This window comes from Clarias gariepinus, chromosome 3 (assembly GCF_024256425.1).
Source record: "Clarias gariepinus isolate MV-2021 ecotype Netherlands chromosome 3, CGAR_prim_01v2, whole genome shotgun sequence".
NCBI lineage: Eukaryota > Metazoa > Chordata > Actinopteri > Siluriformes > Clariidae > Clarias > Clarias gariepinus.
The window spans coordinates 16411313-16427965 of NC_071102.1; positions in this window are offsets into that span (position 1 = coordinate 16411313).

A 16653-nucleotide genomic window follows, 5' to 3' on the forward strand; every position below is an offset into this window, starting at 1 on the left:
CTGCCATGAGCTATATAGGAGACATATCTTGTATGTACATATAGGGCTTATATGTGGATATAAAGAAGCAATACAGGAGACCTATATGGCCTGTATATGCACATATATGCACCTCAATTTTGCCTATATGCAGCATATATATTATCATATATATGCATATATACTGCATATAGGCTTCATATATGCGCATATATCCTCACAAAGGATGAGATAGGAGTGAGATCTGAAATAAGTGTCCAAGCTTTTTAGAAAAATCAATGTAGGGCCCGGGGGTCTATACACGGTGGCCAGGGCAAAGTATAGAAGGGATTTATTATGGACGTCAGTAAGTGCAACATTATTGATAAACATTTCGAATGAGTTAAACCTGGGCCTGGTTTTCTGGGTAATAGTAAGAAAATTGTTGTAGATAGTTGCAACACCCCCTCCACGACCAGTTAGACGGCGCTCATGCTTGTAGATATCCTGATGGCGTAGAATCATTCAGAAAAATATATTCATTTGCCAAGTTTTGGTAAGGCAGTGAGCGTTTGATTGGTCTTCGGCTTGTCCCGGCAGTGGGTCGCCACAGCGGAATACCCAGTCCGCACTACAACTTGGCACAGGTTTTACGCCGGATGCCCTTCCTGGCGCAACCCTAACATTTTATCCGGGCTTGGGATCGGCACTGCATCCAGGGGCTGGGGTTTGGGCACTGGCTGGGAATTGAACATGGCAGGCGAAACACCTACCACTGAGCCACCAGTGCCCTCCCAAGGCCCTCGGTAAGGCAGAGAGCGTCAAGACAATAATCTGAAATCATTTCATTAACAAAAAGTGCTTTAGGTGCAAGGGATCTGATGTTGAGAAGTCCAAACTTTAGAAGTATACTTTGGTATCTTATTTTGCCTGAATAAACTTAAGCAGTTAACGTGACATAGATGTTATCTTTTACAACCCATTCTGTTGTGCTTTTCAGTGAAAGACCACTGTGACATCCCATAACATCATCTTCTTCTGTTATGCAAGTCTTAACTTAGTGTAGGAAGGGCAAAGGAAATATACTAAGATATATGTTTATGTGTACTTCTTCTCTATGGAAGTGTCCCACTGAGCTAAATGGAGTTTCTTTGAAAGTTACAGCTCTGGGAAAATATTTACATTTGCACTAAATTCACAGTATCTTTTAAATATACCAAGTCTGTTTAGCTCAGTGGGACTGCTTCAGATGAGTCTCAGCTGAAGTTTGGAACACATTTTTTGCACAGAATAAGGGTTGTGGAATTTGGATTAAATTATTAATATTGTACTTTTGTTCCAGGTGACAACTTGACAGAGCAGAAAAAATTGTAACTACCAAGACCTAGGGTGATCTCTCTACAGTATATTGTAGCGTTTTTACGCCGGGAAGGATGGTGGAGAGACAAGTGAGCTTATTTGCTGCCCAATGCAATGGCTGGGAGTACTTTATTAGCACACAGCAGGTATGGCATGAGCAGCACCTTCACTCAGGAGCCTACATCCAATTCAGCACCAGCTTGAACTGGAGCACATTTCACACGTCACCCCACCTCACACACCACAGGGCCTAAGCCACTAAACAGAACACCTTTCCCCAACATGGTGAACACACACCGACATCCCCGCAAGGCATGCTGGTCGTCAGCCGCCGCCCCGCCCACGCCACAATATGTTCCTTCATTTTGATTTAAGACAGAAAAAAACAGAACTTTTAAGACTTTACATTACAATAATTTTGCTCACTTAAAAACTTGGTGTTCTGCTACCAAAATCCATGTTTAAAGGTATTTAATGCATCTAGATGTAAACATTAATAAATTAAAGTTCAAATTCTGATCTCTGGTATCATATCCATCGTATTTCATTTATCATGAGTGTATTGAAGAAAAAAAAAGGCTTGTGTTAGAGGATACTTAGCTTTGTATCCATCCAACTAATAAGGACAAATAAGAATGGAAATTGCAAAATTTTCTCGTGTTTTCTTGCTGTAAGTGCTTCTGTGACTGGCTTTGAATGTTGGTTTTGGCAGGCAGCTGCTCTCCACCTCAATACTACGTAAAGACCTACTTTCACTAACACTGCAATCGATAGTTAGTGCAACGGTCATTAGAACACAGGGGTAATAAATATAGTTGAATGTCCCAGTGTTGTTACATCCTTTATAACGGATTATATATGAAATGCTTTTCGTCCGATCAAATTGCTCGGTCACAACTAACTTTTGTATAAAATATATTTCTATCAGAAATCAGGTGCAGTGCACATGTCAGATTCATATAGAAGAGTTTCTGAGTAGGTCTGTGTGGCTTACTAAAATCCTTAACCATGCATAAAATGTGTTAATAAATCAGTAATGAGGATTTTATTTAGTTAGATTTAGTTTTAGACTTTAGACTTTTATTTAGTCATATTTATATACGAACTTGCAACTTGCAAAAATATGCATTCTATGCTCTTGTTTTGGTCTGACACACTCTAGAAATTAAGGAAAGGATCCAGCCAGGTTGTCATGACCTCATGAGAATTGGAAACTGGCAAAAATGAACAGCAGCAACCTTGATGATCTAAAAAGGCGGGGTGGGGGGGGGGGGGGTATTTTTTCTTTTGTTTTAGTCTGGTTAAAACAAAAGAAAGAATTTTCCCAAAATTTATTTTAGCAAATTCCTTTTGTTCTTTGTTGTGTTATGCATCTTGGCTGTTACTATAGTAACTGCTTTGACTTACTCCATCTATGACTTTACCCATAAACTGAGTTGACCTTGTGGCTGAGAGACTTACAAATTGAAAAGTCCTCATTTCAAGGGCTTCTGTCTTTCTGTTTTTAACTTCCAGAGCTTTGGGAGAGAAAATTCTCTCCTGTGTGTGTGTGTGTGTGTGTGTGTGTTGTTTCCATGAATGTCAGGATAAGGGTAACAACCACAGTCAGCTCTAAAAGCTGAACCCAGTTAATTATAAGGGAGTACATAATTAAAATTATTTGTACATAATTAAAAGCACTTGTTTGTCTGTTTGCAGACACCTTTACCTAGAGTGAGTTATACCATGATGTGGGAAATCACAGTGCTTAATAAATACTTAATAACTGGTTCCTGTTGTTGATGGAAATAGTTGATTTAGAAATAGTTAAAGCTAAGAATAAGATCAGCTTTAATGCAATCAGTGATATTATTATTTCAGGTTTAAGTCCACCTATATGTCTGTCTGCAACTAAGAACACCTTAATTTTTTAAAACTGTAATTTCACAAAATATTGTTTGGTGTGACGACATTATACAGTATGCTATTGGTTTCCACTGGATTAGTGACTAACTTTTAGGAAATTGCACAGAATTTACTTAGTTTAAGGTTTTTACTGACATTTCATCTTATTACAATCATAGGAAAGTGAGAATATAGAAACGTATATGTTTCTGCCCTATTTACGCAAAGTTGTACTTCTAGTACAAGTAAAAGTAGACCATATAAAGATTAAGTTTTGTCCTAAAATGACTATAGTAAGTTAAAATTCACTTACCACACAAAAAGACATATCCAGACATAAAAAAAATGTCCAGTTTAGCTCTTCTAATTATTATCTAATCATGCAGGTGTTTGTTTACATTGAGCAAGTAGCTTATTAGTCATGTTTTTTAAATGTAGATTATTAAATCCAAGTGATTATTTAATCCAAACTGTTCATACCATCGCTTTTTCTCAACATTTTGATTTTACTTAGGGTGCAGGTTAAACAGATATCTAAGTACTGCAAAATTTTCAACAAATGTACTTATTAACAACTACTGTATAACTACAACAACACAAAATCACGCAAAACTGTCTGGGCAGACATACAGACAGACATGCAGACGTAACATTTTCTGGTTTCGGGTTCTCCAATGTATGAAACATGAGTTCTGACAAATAAACAGACAAAACCTTTTCATATTAATATAGATAATAATAATAATATAGCCCATAAAGTTCAAGATTGGACAGACACCAAAATTTGCAGCTCTTGGTTGGAGATACTTGGTATACAGCTTGAATAGGAAGAATTACATATACACTGTAAAAATTTCTGTAAATTTGTAGAAAACATTTGTTAGATTATGAACAGTTCGATTGTTGGGAAGTTCGCAGTAAAGTATTGTATAATGCAGTGCGACAGTAATGAGCTCCACAGTGTTCAAAGTTAATTGAATAAATACAAAATTATATTTAAAAATATTACATAGTTATATATTTTAATAACTAAATGTTATTCTAAATGTGAAATTGCAAAATAATGAAACACTTTAAACGTTTTGTATATTTATATGAAATTTCTTATCCTCCATAAAAAAAATCATTTTTTTTCTAAAATATAATTTAATTTTATGTTTACAATAGCAGGCATTACTGCAGAAGCCTTTTTTAAATTTAATACTTTTTATATTAAAAAAAAAAACACTTTTAGATGACAACGCCATTTTCCCCCATGGCCGATTTTGCTTGGCCAAAAAAAAAGATGCCATTTCAAATAGGTCAAATTATTGGCCTGCACAAACCAATGAAAGAAATGGAGAAGATTTTAAATGTGGGACTTTAAGATTTTAAGAAGTTAAGATTGTGCTGAACCATGAAATCCATGAAAGAAATGTGATTTAAAGAAAAAGTAAAAATGTAAAAATTAAAAATGTAGCTCATCTGGAAGCTTGGTGAAGTTGTTTAGTAAAGAAATTGACAATCAAATGCACAGCTACTGTATGCTTAATAATCAGATAAATTAAATTGAATTTGCATAGTGCTTCTAATAATAGTCATTATTGCAAAGCAGAGACAAAGCCCTGTAGGGTCAAAGTCACATAGTGTATATAATGAATGTACTGAATATTTAGTGCAGATCGCAATCACAGATTCCCACAGGACTAACTATGACAGCATAACTAAAAAGGAAAGCCAGAAGGAAACACAGACATAGCTGGGAAGTAAAGCAACCAGTTACTTCACCATCAACAAAGTTAAATAATCAATGAGAGTAGGGAAGACCGCAACCAATTATACAGTCCCAGTTCACAACAATACTCTACGTTTGTCCATGACTCCCCCACATCTGCACCTTTAGCTAAGACAAATATATTCACAAAAGGCTTTTCTAGATAAATAATTATTTAACCTAGTCTTAAACACTAAGACTGTGACGCATCACTGGGAACGTCCAGGTAAGTTCCCTATCACACACGACACAGACGAAGACCATGAAGTTCACATGAAGTTATAAAAATATCCAAAAAAAATTTAATTGTCAAAGAATGGTTCTGGGAGCTTGAGGAATCATTTTCACACATGAACTGGACCACATTGTATGCTGTAATCAAAAACTGTATCAATGCTTTCAAACTAATTGTTAGAATTTGTGGCTTTCTTTCGCTAGGCATTTTTCATGAGAATGACTTAAGCACAAGCAGTTTGGTGGTTAGCATTGTTGCCAGGGTCCAGTTACTTGCCTCAGGTCTCTGTGCACGTTCTCCTTGTGCTTGGTGGGTTTCCTCTGCATACTCTGGTTTGCTCACAGAATCCAAAGACATGCAAATTAGGCTAATTGGCGTTCCCAAATTGCCTGTAGTATGAATGAGCATGTGAGTTTGTGTCCTGCCATTGATTGGCACCCGCTCCAGGGTAAACCCCGTCTCATGGGATAGGCTCCAGGCCCCATCGAACCTGTCGACAGGATAAAGCAGTATAGATGATGAGTGAGTGACTTGATCAGAGACAGCTATGTCATTGTTTTTAATTGATTTTATTGCCAATAGCATCATCAATGCCATCATCCCAAATATTTTAAAAACATCTTCCAAGTGGGTCAAACAGCATCTGCTGGTGAATTATTTCTCCCTATTTTAATGTCTTATATTAGCAGGGATGCATGAAGCTCATTTCAGTCTACCATCTACCAGCTGTGCTCACACTGATCTGTTGACAAAAGCAAAGGCGGCAAATAGTCTCCATTAGCAAGCAGTTGTGTAAATGCCAACTCATGAGTTTTGACCTTGCATGTGGTACTGTAGGGTAGCACATGAAAATATGTGTGCAGTTATATATTGTATATAATATTTCCGCCATTTTCCCTAGTCCTTAATCCCCATATTGTAAAACAGCTGGGGAATCTGAATGTTTCCTTTAGCCAGTTATACAGTATTTATACATTCCAGCATTATCTCTTTGGCCAATACAAATTTGTAAATTATTATTGAATACCACTTTCATCTATTCAAACCCCCAGTGCATGATTGATTCTTCTTAAACAAAGTAACCTTGTTTTTAACCTTTACACCATATCTTGCCACTCCTAGACCCTAGATTCTTATTTAATACTGTAATAAAATGACCTGGGAATAAAACCTCTGAAACATGCATGCATATACATTGGAACCTTGGATTGCGAATCCCTTGTGTGAGTGTTTCGCAAGAAGAGCAAAAATTGTAAATAAATTTTTGGTCTTGACATACAAGCAGTATTGTGGGTAGTCCCCCATGCTTGGTCCGAGTGCGCGTGCGTCACTCGTATAGCTAACATTAGTGCACACATAATGTAGAAAAGACAGGAGGCAGAGCTAGAGGTAGCAGAGCTGAAGATGTTAAGGTTCTCTTTGGGAGTGACAAGGATGGATAGGATCAAGAATGAGTTCATCAGAGGGACAACCCACGTTAGATGTTTTGGAGATAAAGTCAGAGAGGCCAGATTGAGGTGGTTTGGACATGTTCAGAGGAGAGATTGTGAATATATTGTTAGAAGGATGCTGAGGTTGGAACTGCCAGGCAGGAGGTCTAGAGGAAGACCAAAGAGGAGATTTATGGATGCAGTGAGAGAGGACATGAAGTTGGTTGGTGTGAGAGAAGAGGATGCAGAGGATAGGGTTAGATGGAGGCAGATGATTCGCTGTGGGACCCCTGAAAGGGAACAGCCGAAAGACAAAGAAGAAGAAGTGCGCACATAATGTATACTGTTTACTATACCACTGTGACCATGTGTAAAACATTTCTTATTTTGTTTGTATGTGTGTGTGCAAGTCATCCTACACAGTAGTTCCCTTCCTCCTCCTCTCATCTCTGGTTCTGTCAGCAAGCTTGTGTGTTTGTGTGTGTGCGCGCTTGTGTGAATGAGAGTATCTATTTTTGTAAACTGGTGTGTGTGTGTTAGTGATGGGCAGTTTGGATCATTTTAGAGACTCGGTTCTTTAAATCTCATCCATTAAAATTAACAGATCTTTTTTTTGACTCATTTTGTTTTTGAGTTCAAAAGCTGAATCGTTCTTCTGATTAGAAATTAATAAAATAAAATGTAACATTTTTAATAAACAGACCCCCAACGCATTTACATACACAAATTTTGCCTATACTGTAAGTCCAGTAATGTGAAAATATTATAATGCAGCTAAGGGCATATTATAATAAATCAGGTATCACCTCTCATATGTTTTGGTCCCGAATCTTTTTGTCATGTGACTCTCATAGACGCCATGCAGTGCATTAGACAGAAACAGACAAGAATAGAATTAACCAGTTCTTCTCACGAGTCTTCTAGCCCAAGCCATTCGTTTTTTTTTTTTATAAACTTTTACTTTTCAAAGGTAAAGTGCAGGTTAATTAGTTTTATTTTTACTTTATATTTTGTATTCATTATTTTTATATAAATATTTTTGGTTGTGGAATGAATCATTGCAGTTTTCATTATTTCCTATGGGGAAATTCACTTTTATATAAGAGTGTTTTTACATACAAGCATGGTTTTGGAACTAATTATAATTTGTTGTTGCAATGATTATATAATTATTTCAATGATGAGGATTTGGGGCTTTAATTTAGTCATACATAAATAACCACATAACTATTTTAGAATAGCAATAAAATGTTTTCATATCATACAAATTTTCATAATTTACTTTTGATTGTGTAAAGCTGCTTTGTGATGATGACAATTGGTAAAAATGCTATACAAATAAACTTTTATTGAATAGAATCAAACAGTTTTGCATGTAATATGAAACAAACTGTATATACAGTATATGGGGTTTATTATGATATTGGGCTACCCTTTGCAGCTATAACAGCTTCAACTGTTTCGGGAAGGCTTTTTACAAGGTTTACGACAATGTGTTTATGGGAAATTCTGACTACTCTTCCAGAAGCACATTTGTGAGGACAGATATTCAATGTTGGAAGAGAAGGCCTGGCTCACAGTCTTCATGCTAATTCATCCCTAAGGTGTTCTGTCGGAGCAGCACAGTGGCTTAGTGGTTAACACTGTGGCGTTGCACCTCCAGGGTCTGGGCTTGATTCCTGGCCAAGTTTGATATCCGCCTCTGTGTGCTTGGAGTTTGCATGTTCTCCTCGTGCTTGGTGGGTTTCCATCAGATACTTGGGTTTTCTCTTAAAGTCTAAAGGCATGAAGATTGGGCTAATTGGTGTTCACAAATTGCCCATAGTGTGTGAATAAGTGTGTGAGTGTATGTATATGTGTGTGCCCTGTGATGGATTGACACCCCATCCAGGGTGTACCCTGCCTTGTGCCCTAAGTCTTCTGCGATAGGCTCCAGGCCTCCTGTGACCCTGTACACAGGATAAAGCGATATAGATAATGTGTGAGCGATTGAGACTGTGGGCCAGGCCTTCTTGTAGGAACAACAGTGTCTCACCTCACAAATGCGCTTCTGGAAGAATGGTCAAAAATTCCCACTTCCCTAAACCCTGTGGAAAGCCTCTCCTTAAAGAGTTGAAACTGTTATAGCTGCAAAGGGTGGGCCAACATCATATGAAACCCTATGAATTACGAATGGATGTTACTTAAGTTCATATACTGTGCATGTGAAGGCAGGCGAGTAAATATAACTAATATAACTAATATATATATATATACACACACACACACACACACACAGTGAGGTCAATAAGTATTTGATCACCCTGTGATTTTGCAAGTTCTCTTACTTAGAAATCATGGAAGGGTCTACAATTTTCAGTATAGGCACATTTCCACTGTGAGAGACAGAATCTAAAAAGAAAAATCCGGAAATCACATTGTATGATTTTTATATAACAATTTATTTGCAAAATAACAGGTCTTTGAGGGTCAGAAATATGGCTGATAAGCAAGTGATCACATACTTATTTGAACCGTAATTCACAAATAAATTGTTAAAAAATCATACAATGTGATTTACGGATTTTTCTGTTTAGATCCTGTCTCTCACAGAAAGGGGAAATGCACCGATGCTAAAAAAAAATATATATAGTACTTAAATATTACCTTCAACATCCTATTCACTGTCTAATGCTGCCATTCATACCACAAAATAAAAAGAATGGAACCAAACACTACATTAGAATGGACTAGTCAAAGCTCAGACCTGTCAAGTGCACTTCTCAATGCATTACTTTTAAACCATTGATATCAGTTCTGTCTGTATTTAAAGACACTTAAAAATCATGGCAAGTTATAAGTGTTGTACTTTAATCTTCTCCTTTGCTAAGAATTAGTACTAGAGCCGATATTTATTAGGTTCTCATAAAGTGTTGCAGGCTATAATTGTAGTGATGCCTTAGCAAACATTTTTAATGTTATACAATGATTACCCAAACACAGTTTTTAAATGATAATTTAATTCATTAAGGGAAAAAGATCTGTGCAAACGTACAGTACCTGGCCATATGTGAATGTAATAACTGGTTGCCCCACCCTTGGCTCCAACAACTGCAATCAAGTGTTTGCAATAACCGGCAACAAGTCTTTTACTTGTTTACTTTTACTTGGAGGAATTTCGGGCCAGTCTTTTTTGCAGAATTGTCTTAGTTTAGCCGCATTGGATGGTTTAACCAGTCTAAGGCCAAGCCACAACATCTCAATCAAATTTAAGTCTGGATTTTGACTAGGCCAATTTTTTACCTATTTAGAGGTAGATTTGCTGGTGTGTTTTGGATCATTGTCCTGCTACATAACTTAAGTGTGCTGGAGCTTGAGGTCATGAAATGATGGACGGACATTTTTCCTCAAAGTTTTTTGGTAGAGCACAGAATCCATGGTTCCATCAATTATGGCAACTCGTCTCAGCCAAAGACCATCACACTACCACCATGTTTAACTGTTGGTATGATGTTCTTTTTTATGAAATCCTGTGTTAGTTTTGCATCAGATGTAACAGGACACAAACCTTCCAAAAAGTTAAACTTTTGTCTCATCCGTCCACACAATATTCAAAAGTCTTGGGGGCTGATGATGATGATGTTTTTTGGCAAATGTGAAATGAGCCTCTTTCATGGATGCCACTCGTTTACAAACTGATACATGTCAATTACTCATCTGTTTTCGATTTTCTTTACATTGTTTTGCTTTTTTAGATCTTTTAGCATGCTTCACTTTGGCAGGCAGGCTTTATTTAAGTAATTTCTTGATTTAACAGGTCTGGCAGTATTAAGACCTGGGTGAGGCAAGTGAAATTTAACTCAGCTTTTTTTTTTTTTTTTTTAATCTCAGTTTATTTATGATTTAGCAAGGGGGCAATAACTTTTTCACATAGAGCCAGGTAGGTTTGGACACCTTTTTTTGCTTAATAAATGAAATCATTAAAAAAAAAAAACCTGCATTCTGCTTTCACTCATGTAATCATTGTATAATATAGAAGCTTGTTTGATGATCTCAATAATTTAAGTGTGAAAATTGTGCAAAAAATAATTCAGGAAGGGGCAAGTACTTATTTCACTCAACTGTAACTTACTGTATTTTGAACGAGAGACACCATTACATTTATTTGTAAGAAATCTGTAAGACTACGGTACAACCATGCATCTTCCTAATGGAGGCCATTTGCCGGCCAGCAACAGTCAAGACAAGATAAGAGGCCATTAGTCAACAAAGCAACCTAGCGGCCTCTCTGAAGGGGCTTAAGAGATCCAAATGTACTCCACAAAACATTCCTTTTTATCATAAGTGATGATCTTTTTCTTGTAGCTGTATTTAAGGACACTTTAAACACAGTGTGTACCCTGGAGATTTTAGCTTGCCCCCTGTGGGTGAACATGTGGAATCTTGAGTGGAACTCCACCCGCTTTTTGTCTACCCTCTTTGTGTGTCCACAAATTCTTAGTATTTCTTCTTGTCTATTGAAACATACAGGGGTGTTTTGATACCATTTTTGTCTAGACTTTTGTCACTGTAGAAGGGTATTCAAACGCAGGATCCTGTGCTAGGTTGTGAACTCTGGCTCTTTACTATTAAACAAAACACATTTTATGTGACGCCAACAAGGAAAGTTTGTTTCAGCAAAGAAGTCTTGATGCATGTTTTTTATCCTAATAGTGGGTCCAAAGCAAAGAAACAAAAACAAGTGGCTGGTGTATAGCAATGGGGTGCACTTGGGTATAGTGAGATGGGCTAGACTGGATAGTTGCATTCTGGCTTAGTTTATGAGGATGACTGGTACAGTATGTAGGGATTGGTGAGTTGGGGTTTAAGCCACTGTTGAGCACTTGAGTAAGGCCCTTAACCATGTCTGCTCCAGGGGTGCTGTTCCTGCCTGACCCTGTGCTCTGACCCCAGATTCCTAACTGGGATATGCAAAAGAAAAATAATTTCATGTGCTGTAAATTACATTTGACAAATAGTTGACTCTTAACGCTGGAAAATGCTATAGCTTTTCTTAGTTAGCTTTTAAATACATAGTGTTTGTTGAGTGAGAACTATATAATAGAGCAGACTAGCAGAACTAATAAGTTTTATTTTGTCATTAGGGCAGAAGAGTAAGCCTATTTCTGTTCCATCAGAGAGCGCAGCACTGTGATTGCATCCTCACCATCCTGTATCCTGTATCGTGGAATAATCCCTTTGGCCTGCTAGAGTTTTCAGAAGGATACCGTAGGAATAGCTTTTGGGATTCTCATCATACTTTAGCTGTTGAGTATTAAGTGCAGACCCAGGCAAGGCATAAGACATAACAGTGTAGTGCAGTTTAGTGCATCCTGTCATCTTGTAAAAATCAGAGGATACTGTAGGTCTGTAGAACAATTCTTTATAGGTCTGCTGCACACAAAAAGAGAATGGTGTGGAACTTCACCAGTGGCCAAGACTCTGATCCTCAAGTAGATATATTTCAAATCAAAGAACTCAAATATATTAGGATTAGATCAAGATCTTGGAAAAACTCACATACAGTAGTTGTAAACCAGTGATAGCTCTCTGTGTTCCTATTGTGCTTGTAGACACTTGAAACATATTGTGACTACAGGAATCTTTCATCTGGGTTTTGTGGTAGTTAATTTGAATCCCACAGTGTTTGGCGTTTTCTTATTTGTAATTGTTAAGGTTTACTCAACCCTAGCCCTTTCAACATGTTAAAATGGATTTTAATAAATCTTACGTGCTGCAGATTTATGATATTTTTTATGATAATGCCCCCAACACACACGCAAGTTATAAATTATTATTTATATATTATTTATGTTTATCTTCTTCACTAATTTCATTTATTTATTTTGCATACTGCCTATCCTGTGTTTTAAATAATACTGTAGTTCTAATTTATAAACTTTTTTTTTAAGTAGGTGGTCAAGGCTTGGGGCTCCATAGATTTATAATGTCAATTTTCATCCAGATGTTTTGAAGTCCCTGCTTAAGATTAAGATTCCATCAACTTCAGGTTTACTGCTCCCATTTATAGCACAAAACAGCACAGTTATCTAGCTAGACTTCTAAAGCTAAAATAATGCCAATCTGATAGCACTGATTAAAGCTCATGATGAAAATGACCAGTAGCCAAGGGTTAGTGACCATGATGGGAAAGACCGGTAGCATGGTTCCTGGCCATGACACTGCTGATAAACCTCACGGCATGTGTTTGTGTGTGTATATCTGTGTGCGCGTGTGTGAAATGAGCAATGACTTTATAGATAAGCAAAGACAAGAAGCAGAACTACTGGTGAGATTAAACCTTGTAAATCAGTTTATGAATAGCAAATTTGGGGCAAAATGATAAAGTGAACCTACATTGTGGTTGATATAATTTGTTCTGATATATACTGTGTGTGTGTATAATATATATATATATATATATATATATATATATATATATATATATATATATATATATACACACACACACACAAGCTGAAAATCCCTATACTTTCTCTGTACTTACTCTTAGTTGTTTTTTGTCTATACACACACACACACACACACACACACACACACGTACAGTTTCAGGGCCATGCAGCAACAGTGGTTGTCTGCCGCTTTGGCTCAGCTCAAGGCCAGCACACAAGCACACAAACACAAGGTCAGCCTGTTCACAGCACATAAAGGAGTATATGCCAAACACACGGCAACACCCCCACCCCTCCATACACACACGCGCGCGCACACACACACACACACACACACACACACACACACACAGAAACTGTCACCATTACAGCTTCTGCTTACTTCTTTAATTGGTTGTGAGGTTTTAAAAGCAAATACATTAACACAAAAGTGGTGTTGTGTCCTGAATGTTCTTTTTTGTCCACTATAGTCTAATGCACTGCTGTTTATCATGTTAGTAATAGCAAAAACTCAATTGTTATATTAATCACTGGCTAGTTAAGGATATTGTTCTAACCTTGAATAATTTTTGAATTTAATTTCTGATAATAAATTTATTAAGCTTGTTATAACAGTGTCTCAAAAGACTCATGAAATAATTTCTATTACCATTATATGTACACAAACTTGCCCACTCCCACTGGCTGTGTGTATTGTTTGTTGGCTGAGAACCAGACCCTGGCTACCAAAGTGGCAGGTGAGAGTTCTTCTCCTTAAAACAAATGCCACTTTATGTACATGGCTGAATTTAAAATGCTTACATTTATTCCATTTCAGCAGATACATGTATCCAGAGTGGTGTGGAGTCTTTGTGAAAAACAGATCCTCATGCTAGATGACTAGTGCATGGAATAAGAATACCAATGAAAACATTTTGTGAAAATATATTTACATATATATTAGTGTAATTAATTTAAAGATATAAAAAATAAAGAATTCAAGCTAACACAAACCCATGAATCAAGTGAAACGAATTATTCAATTATGACAAAAGAACTCCTGCTGTATAAGAGGAACATGCGCTGGTCTGTCTGCACATAGCTGAAATTCGTGAAACCAATTTTTCAGCTGAGGAAGGATATTGTGCTTAGTTTTACTTAGAACTTGATCTTACAGTATATAACGTTCTGCGTGCAAATGAGCCATGCCATCCAAAGGCTTGGCAATTTATGGATGATTTGTATTTACATGCATACTTAAATTAAGTAAAACAAACACATGATTAACAGCATTTACAAGACTATTATAAAACTCGTGAAAATTTTTTTTGATTGGGAGGAATTTTATTACGTAAAAAGTGATGAATAATGTTACCTGTATACTAGTAACAGGGTCAGTAGTACATAGAATGCCAACATAAGGAGAAAAATTCCAATTCCTATTTCAGGAATTGCAGGAAATAAAATGAGAGATCTAAGGTGGGGCAGTGCAGGTGGAGGCAGCATGAATCTGGCACCTCATAAGTCACTGAGGGTAGGTCGTTATGCACTGTCATAACATAGGCACTTTAGTTTCATTGCCCCGTCCCACATGCATGTGCTGTCTGTCTGTCCAAAACACGAGGTCCTTTTTTTAATCGGTGAAGTAATGCTCAGCTGCCAAAGTGGATGTCCACATCGTCTAAGTAGGCAGCTGTGTAAGAATAGTTGTGTCGAAGGACAATGTCCATAAGCCACTGAAAAGTGGCAGGAGTCCCATGCAGGCCTAGTATTGCCAGTCGCCTCTGGCAGCGCTAAAAGCTACCTTGATGACTTTGGGTGTTTTTTTTTTTATTTTATTTTTTTATCTTGGGCCAGATAAAATGTGTGACTCGTGGTTCTGGGTGGAGAACACATCCTAATTCTTTTTTATAAACTCATTCATTTCCTGATGCTACATGGGATGATGGGTTTACTTTGGTCCATAAGCAGTTCTTTTTAGGGATGCACCGAAATGAAAATTCTGGGCCGAAAACGAAACCGAAATTTTTGGATGCACTTGGCCGAAAACCGATACCGAAACCGAAAATGGCTTCATTAAAAAACATGTTTAAAATATTTTCTTTTGGTTTGTATTAAAAAAACTACAAATTAATTAAGCAATCAAACTTTTATTGATAATAAATAACAGTAATAAGGCTGTTTAACAATAACAAAACTTGCTTCCAAGTGCTTCCAAACCGCCGACATACTCCGTGTTTGATGCGCAATGACAGCGCGAACGAGACGGGAGGATGGGAGAGGCGTGGCGACAATTTCGGCTTTTGTTTTCGGCGCTTTCTTACGTTTCGGCCGAAACCGATAATGCTATTTCGGCCGAAAATTTTCGGCGGCCGAAATTTCGGTGCATCCCTAGTTCTTTTGGTAGGCCCACCCAGCTAAAGATGCTGTGGGGTCCAACAGTAGGTCACAGTCCTGGCTCTGCTGTTGTGTGCAGAAGTACTTAAGTCCATAGTTAATCAGAAAGTAGGACATGGGTTTCTGATGGCTGCTATCTGGAGCTTCCTCTCTACCTCAGTTACTTGGTACAGTTTCAGGTACCTTTATAGCATCTCCTTGAACACAGGTGAGGATGAGGGGAAATCTCGTGGAGAAGACAGGCTGTAGCCCAGAGCCAGGGTTGAGGGAGGCAGTTCAGGTCTAATATGTATGTATTCCTTTCCAGGGATGCTCATTGCATGGAAATGCTGATGACCTTATTTTCCTTGGCAGGAAGAAAGTAAAGAAACCAGGTGAAACTCACTCCATCCATCAGCATGCACAGCAAATTAAATTCAAATTTTATTTGTCACATACACAGTCATACACAGTACGATATGCAGTGAAATGCTTGTATGACCGCTAGTGACCTTAAGAAGAAAATAAAAGCTATATATAAGGAATAAATATTAATAAAAAGAAAATAAATTTAACTAGTAAAATAAACTGTACAAATAATAGAAATATAGGAATAAAAAAAGTATATATAAAAATTTTAAAGTGGCTGTGCAAATATGCATGAAAAGCATAACTATCACACATAGCACACTACTCATCTAAAGGTCAATTCGGGGTTCTTTTATATCCAAATGGCGAATCAAGGAATTTGCAGTAAGCAGCAGCATGCAATCCCTGCTGGGTTACCTCGTGAACAGCAGCTTAAAAGAGAAGACTGGTAATGGCAAGTTTATGGGGGTAGATCTGCCAGTTTCCTAGCCCCGCCCATGTTGCATACCTTCTGGCTGTCCAAAACATGAAAAGTGCTAAAGAGACGCTGTCCATTCTACACTACTATCCCAGATAGCACTACTTTGTTGGCCCAACATCGGCAAATTTTGGTAACTTTTGGTCAGTGCTCTGACGTTGGGCTAATGTTGGGTCAATGGCAGTGAATAAGTTGGGTCAGTGTTGGCAGAAGTGGTTGGCCCAACATTATTTTGTACATTGGCCCAGTGTTGGCCCTTTGGTGGGGCCAAAGATAGGTTGGCCCAACATCGGCACAACATTGGTTCAGTAGATAATCACAAGGTTGGAAGTTGGAAATTAAATTATATTGCTTTAGCTTTGTGCAGCAGGCTCTCTCAATGATGCCATCACATCAGAAGC